This window comes from Trichechus manatus, unplaced genomic scaffold, assembly GCF_000243295.1.
Source record: "Trichechus manatus latirostris isolate Lorelei unplaced genomic scaffold, TriManLat1.0 scaffold00063, whole genome shotgun sequence".
NCBI lineage: Eukaryota > Metazoa > Chordata > Mammalia > Sirenia > Trichechidae > Trichechus > Trichechus manatus.
Genome location: NW_004443999.1, coordinates 908,964 through 916,597, shown reverse-complemented (window position 1 = coordinate 916,597; position 7,634 = coordinate 908,964).

Genomic DNA, 7,634 nt, shown 5'->3' with positions numbered 1-7,634 from the left:
CTAAGACGCCAGGCCCTGAGGTGTGGAGACAGTAGCTGAGATAATCTTAGACTTTATCTCGTAGAGAAAATTTTACTTTATTCTACCGGACACTTGTTGGACCAGTGGAAACCCTCTTGATTCTTATTTCATTAACTTAACAAAAAGGGGGAAATGTGGGGATGTATGCCATTTAAACATGGCTGCACTATTGACAACTGCAGCCCCCACAGGCCTCTATGCTGCACAGCATGTTGAGACTTGTCACGACTTGTTTTCCCAAACCTATAGTCCCTTTACTGATTGGCTTGTTTACCTGAATTCCTTCTCCTTGCCCACACCCAAAGCCCATTGTTCTGTTATTTGCTTCACTGCTTGCTGTATTAACTATAAATAAACTCCTGGGACTGAAGCTGGGGTCGACTCCTCAGAGTGACCCTCCTGGCCCCACTTCTCTGTAAGAGTTGTGTTTGGCTACTGTCTTTGCTGCCCCAACATTCGCGGCTGCGACACTTCTTCTCACAGAGCTACTGACCTCCTCCCTTTCCTCAAGGCATGGCTCTCAGGGAGCTGCTGTGATGAGCTAACCCATGACAAAGTGTGAGTAGATGCAGAGGGGATAAGGCTCCTCCATGCCCAGGTTGGACATGGGTATTCAACAAGGGTTCCTACGAACAAGGCAGGCCAACAAAGCAGCTAAGTCAAGGCTCTGCTTGGTTGCAAACAACAGAATCCACTATCTGTTAGGTATCTGATGGAAACCAGGGCAGGAGGTACAGTCAGCCAACCAGGGATTGAAACCAGGGAAAAGTCTGACCAACACCAGGGTAGTTTTTCTCTCACTCATCTCTCTGTTCTCCTACTTTATTCTTCTCTTTCTGTGATTAAGGACACATGACAAACTTGATCACCCCTTAGTTCCTTACCTGGCTTGTCTTCAGTTCAAGCAGCCAGCAAAGAGTAACAAATATCTCTGAATCTTAACTCTAAATTCCCAGGAGAGAGTACTATTGGCCCAACTTGGGTCAGGTGCCCCCCACCCCCACCCCGGTCCAATCACTACAGTGGGGGTTGGAGGGGTGAGTGAGCAAGGTCACCATAGTACATACAAGGATGCAAGGGCCTCCCCTGTGGGTGGAGGGGGTATCATCCTCAGAGAAGGGAGGATGTTGGCAGGCAAATACTCCAACCCATTGCTGTTGGGTCAGTTCTAAGTCATGGTGACCCCGTGTGTTATAGAGTAGAACTGAGCTCCATAGGGTTTTCTTGGTTGTAATCTATGGAAGCAGATCACCAGGCTTGTCTTCCATGGTGCTACTGGGTAGGTTTGAACTACCAACATTTGGTTAACAACATCACCCAAGCCAAAAAACCTGTTGTCATCGAGTTGATCCCGACTCATAGCAACCCTATAGAAAAGAGTAGAACTGCCCCCTATGGTTTCCAAGGAGTGGCTGGTGGATTTGAACTGCCAACCTTTTGGTTAGCAGATGAGCTCTTAACCACTATACCACCAGGGCTCCATAAGTGTTTGTTAAATAATAAAAATAACCACAAGTACCACAGCCTCCACCAGACTGAGTCCAGCACAACTAGATGGTGTCCAGCTATTACCACTGACTGCTCTGACAGGTACTACAATACAGGGTTCCAGACAGAGCTGGAGAAAAATGTAGAACAAAATTCAAACTCACACACTGTCTTAGGCTGGGTTCACTAGAGAAGCAAAACCAGTAAATGTATAAATATATATAGAGAGATATTGTATCAAGGAAGCAGCTCGCATGATTGTGGAGGCTAAAATGTCCCAAGTCTGTGGATCAGGGTAGAGGCCTCTCCCAAGTCACACGCAGAAGCTGGCAGGTCAGGGAGCAGGGCTCCTGCTCACAGGCTGTGCAGATCGACGAATCCCAGGTTCGGCAGATAAGCTGACAGCTCAAGTTCCAAGAACTGGAGATGAGATGACAGAAGGCAGCCGCAGGATCCAGAGAGAGCAAAAAGCCAGAATGTCTGCTTATATTCAGATGTGGGCCACACCCCCAAGGAGACTCCCTTTCATCTGATTGGCTACTCACAGTATATTCAATCATGGGAATGATTACATTAAAACCCTGAGAATCATGGCCCAGCCAAGGTGACACACAATCTTAACCATCACACACACACACACACACACACACACACACACACACAAAGACCAGACTTACTGGTCTGACAGAGACTGGAGAAACCCTGAGAGAATGGCCCCTGGACTCCCTTTTAACTCAGTACTGAAGTCACCCCTGAGGTTCACCCTTTAGCCAAGGATTAGACAGGCCCATAAAAACAAAATGAGACTAAATGGGCATACCAGCCCAGGGACAAGGACAAGAAGGTAGGAGGGGACAGGAAAACTGGTAATAGGGAACCCAACGTCGAGAAGGGGAGAGTGCTGACATGTCGTGGGGATGACAACCAATGTCACAAAACAATATGTGTATTAATTATTTAATGAGAAACTAATTTGCTCTGTAAAAACTCATCTAAAATACAATTTAAAAAATAATAATAAAATAAACAAGATTATATTAATAGTAAATGGTGGACCCAAAATCAGAACCTAATAACACTTTCAGTATTGTATGTTCTCTGGGATTTTCACATTACTCTACATCAAACAATGTGGAAAATGTATTTCCCCATTAAAAACAAAAATCAACAACAAAAACACCCCCTTTGGAGTATTTCAGGTAAAAGTCGCAGAGAACATATAACATTGAAAGTGTTATTAGGTTCAAATTCTGGGTCCACTATTTACTATTAATATAATCTTGTTTATTTTATTTTTATTTTTTAAATTGTATTTTAGATGAGTTTTTACAGAGCAAATTAGATTTTTATTATTTAACAAACACTTATATAGTATTTTCTACATGCCAAAGATTGTATTGGTTTAAGTGATTTATGTATTTTAATTTATTTAATCCTTGTAGTGACTCTATGAAATAGATATTATTATTATTCCCATTTTGCAGATGAAGAAACTGAGGCATATAAAGGTTAAGTAACTTGCCCAGGTCACACAGATAGTAAGGAGTAGAGCTGCAATTCCATCTCCCACTGTCTGGCTCTATTGTCCTTCCTCTGAACCCCTATGTTATGCTAACCTTCCATAAATTACTGAACATTTCTGTGTCTCAGTTTCCTCATTTGTAAAATGGACATAATAACACCTACCTCACCAGTTGCTGTGAGGATTAAAATATGGCAATGAAAAGCTCTGCTCGCTCTAATCATGCCCGGGTTGGCGGGGGGCTGTCTAAGTTTCCTGGTGCTGCTGTAAAAGAAATATCATAGGTGAGTGGCTATAAAGAACAGAAATTTATTTTCTCACAATTAAGAGGCTAGATATCCAAATTCAGGGTGTGGCTCTAGAGGGAGGTCCTTCCTTGTCTATTTTAGCTTCTAGTAGTCGGCAGTCCTTGGAGTTCCTGGGCTTGTAGATTCTCCTGCCTCCATGGTCATCAGACTGTATGTCCTCCCCGTTTGTAGTCACTTGTCTCTGTGTCTATGCTGCTCTTTATATCACTCAGAGGAGAGAAGGTTTAGGACACACCCTGCATTGATACTGCCTCATTAACATAACAAAGAAAACCCTATTTCCAAATGGGATTACATCTACAGGTATAGGGGTTAGGAATCTAACACATATTTTGGGGGGACATACTTCAATCCACAACAGAGCCGATAGGTGAGGAGTCAGAACTTTTTTTTCCTTCCCATCTTCCGGAGCCCCCAGAGAACCTGATGATTTTGCATGTCTTTTGACATCTCCTAAGGGTGGAGCTGGGAAGTGGCTCAGCCTGGCTGTTGACATCCTCAGCTCTCAGCCTTGACTCTTGCTTCATGTGGCTCTCCCTTGGACAGCTACATAGCCAGAGAATCCCTGCGGCCACAGAACGCTGCGGACCCCTACTCTGTGATGCAGTAGAGCTGTAGGTTAGCTGGAAATGACTGCTTCCCAAAGCAATCCATCATGCACGTAGCACAGCCACCCAGGAGGTAATAACCACACTGATAGAATAAGCAGGAAGCTAGCTTGCAAATCTGTTGACAGGCTCAGCTTTCACAAGCAGACCCTGATTTAATAAGAAAACGAATCTCAGGTGTTAGATCTGCCTCAGCATGCATGCTTTTATTATTATTATATTTTAATAATATGGCATATGCCTAAAAACTTGTAGACATATTGTACCAAATAAGATCTTTATTACACAGGTAGTCCCCCACTTAACGATGTATTCAAGTTACAACAAACCAGACATGTTGGAAAAGAACCCCATCATAAGTCGGGGACTACCTGTACTACATACAATGTTGCAGCACATATGTATGTTTATATGTTTATATATAATGTTATATGTAATATTTCCAACCCCAAAGACAAATAAATATCGGATTTATGAAGATACTGATAATAAAAGGCAATAATAGTGAAAACTTAAAAAAAAAGTGAGGTATACGGTTTATATCAGAACCGACTTACTACTATGGAGTCTCTGGTACAGAACCCCGTTGTAGGTCAAGGACTACCTGTATATAGCTGTGTTGCCTCAGCTTTGCTGTAATGTTCATGTTAGACTAACTCTCATACGACTTTAGAATTGTGTTGTTGTTGTTAGTTGCTGTCAAGTCAGCTCCGACTCATGGTGACCCTACGTATAATAGAACAAAACATTGCCCGGTCGTGTACCATCTTCATGATTGCTGGTAATTGGACAATATTCTGTTGTGATCCATAGGGTTTCATTGGCTAATTTTTGGAAGTGGATTGCCAGGCCTTTCTTCCTAGTCTGTCTTAGTCAGGAATCTCTGCTGAAACCTATCATGGGTGACCGTGCTGGTATTTGAAGTACTGGTGACATAGCTCCTGGCATCATAGCAACACAGAAGCCACCGTAGTATGCCACGGAAACATAAATATATTCAATATCACTGTACAGTAAAGAGTTAACTCAGCAGGCCCTGATTGCTCAAACCTGAAGAAAGGTCTTCAGTAGGTCTGGCTCTTGACTGGCTCCTCAAGGATAACCTCTGAGCCCTTGGGATATCCTGCTTGGTAAGTGTGTTTTTGTATGCCTGAGGCCCTGGGCCACATTGTATCAGTTAGATCTGGGAGGAGGTGGGAAGGGCTGGAGACTGAGTAGCTAAGGTCAGCCACATGGGTGCTCCATGCCTACCTGACTATTCCCTATAAAAACTCTGGACACCAAGACTTGAATGAGCTTCCCTTGTGCAATACTTTGCACACGTTGTCCCATATCATTCCCGGGAGTATCAAGCAGGTCTACGTGTGACTGCACTGGTGGGGGACACCTGGAAGCTTGTGCCTGGTTTCTCTTGGGCTTTGCTGATTTTGATCTGTATACTTCCTCTGTAATAAACTATAACCATGAGTATAACAGCTTTTCTGAGTCCAGTGTGTCCTTCTAGTGCATCATCAAGCCTGAGGATGGTCTTGCAGAACTCCAACATAGTCATTCTGCTGAGGGTTCTGTGGTGGGAGCAGTGGTGAAGGAGTAAAAATTGGGAACGTTAACAGCAGGAAATCAATAATGAAGGGGCTGCAACGAGGCCTTGGGGTGTTCACCAAGTGGGAAACTTTGAACATTTCCCACATGCACCCCAGAGGTCTTATATATTTTCTCCCAAAGCATAAAAATCCTCTTGGACGGGTCCTTCTTCTGCCTCTTTATCCTGTAGTGCCTAGTGCAGCTACCACCTTGCCCAGATGGTCAGTACACCCATCCCCAGCTGCTGTGAGTTCCAGCTGCTGAATGACTCACAGCTATCCCTGGGAGAATTGCCTTTGGCTGAATGGGTTTTTCCCCCCACCCCCACCCCCATCCCAACCCCTCACAGCCAGAGACCAATGAATGATTGACATGGGGGTACAAAACACCTTCCTCTTTTCCTCCAGATGGGATCAACTCTATGGTGCAGTGCATGATCCCCGTGGGATCAGGCTGAAGCTGGTCTGTAGCCCAGGCTACACACTGGCTGAGCATTCTTGCCCTGCCCTAATCTGCTTCTTGTGGTCCTCTTCTTAGAGCATTTCTTCAGCATATCATTTGCCCAAGGATCCCCATCTCAGGGACTGCTTTGAGCGAACCAACCCCAGTCAATGACGACCAAACCCTAGTGGCCATTGGAACTTCCACAACCATACTTTTGAATACCAGCTAAAATAGCCTGATGCAATGTTATGGTCCTTTGTGTCCTTGTATCTGTAAAGATATTTTTCAGGCATTTAAAGCTTTATCTCAGTATTGAGCCCTTGATGGCATCTGTGAGGGATGGCTCTGGCAGGTATTTTTGGGTGGTTAGCTCCTGCAGATCTCATGATGTAAGCACCTTTTGTGACTGAAAGGAAGGACCAGCCCTCATCAGAAGGTTTGGAGTTGCTCCAAGATATGGTTTGAAATTCATAATGTGGATACCAGGCCTGACCCAGATGATGCTGGAGTCACTTTGATTACCAATCTGTGTGGATTCCTCCTCCCCTCCAACCTCAAGCCTGCAAAACAACTGGCCTTCAGGGAGAAGCCAGCCAGGTTCTAATGAATCAACTGCTTTCAAAGACAGGATTAGACAACACATAAATGAATGAGTGTGGCTATGTTCCAATAAAACTTTATTTGGCCTGTCCAGATCAAGTTTAATAATATTTAATAGATTTTTTTCCCCCCAAACATGAATAGTAGCAACAATTCCTCTGTAACAATTATATATGAACTCCTGGTCCAGGTCAGCAGCTTGTTCCTTTACCAAAAAAGTAAAGCCGCCCTATGAGGACAAAATGGCACATGAGGAGCAGCGTACATTTCCTTTTCATTAAAAAAACCCAAACACTTCATATTTACATATTTCCCATTTAAAAACTGGTCATTGTGATTGTTTTTTAAATATAAGTTTCTAATGTGTTGCAGGTTTCAATGTACAAAATGTAGTTAGCTGATTAGGTTTAAGGTGCAGCGAGGTGAGGGTGAACACAGCCCAAGACCAATCCTTGGGAATTCTCTACTTACAGACTGGCTAGACTTCCTGTGGGTATCTTTGGGGGCTTTGGGGTGGGTGTGTGAGAAAAACTGAATACCAGTGGTGGAAATGGCAGAGTGCTCCAGGGAACTGGATTGCGGGGACTGTGTCCCCCATGCTTCTGCAGAGGGCCTGCTGTGTCCAGACACCACCACCCCACACTCTGGGTGTGATGGACTTTTGGGTTGGGTGTTGCAAATGCATCCTGGCCTAAACTACGAGGGGCATGGCTGCTTGGAGTCCCTTCCTTTGTCATGGGGTCCCCATGCTGGTGCCTGACCCTGAGGGCCACTGTGGTATTCCACATTTCACAACTTCCTACCTTTCTTGATTCCTTGCCCCCAAGGTCACTAGCTCTCCAGCACATTCATTTGGGGCCTGCTCTTTGCCAGGTAGATGCTTACGTGGATGGGCTAAATGGATGCTCAAATCAAGGGGCAGTATTCAAGAAGCATGACGGGTTCCAGTGAAACCTTCCATGATAACATGTTTGCTCTGTGAAGGGCACATCATTGCTGTCACCCAAATGAGCAATTCATGCTGAGAACAGTAGGTCCCAAAGGTAGGCTTGGAGAGGA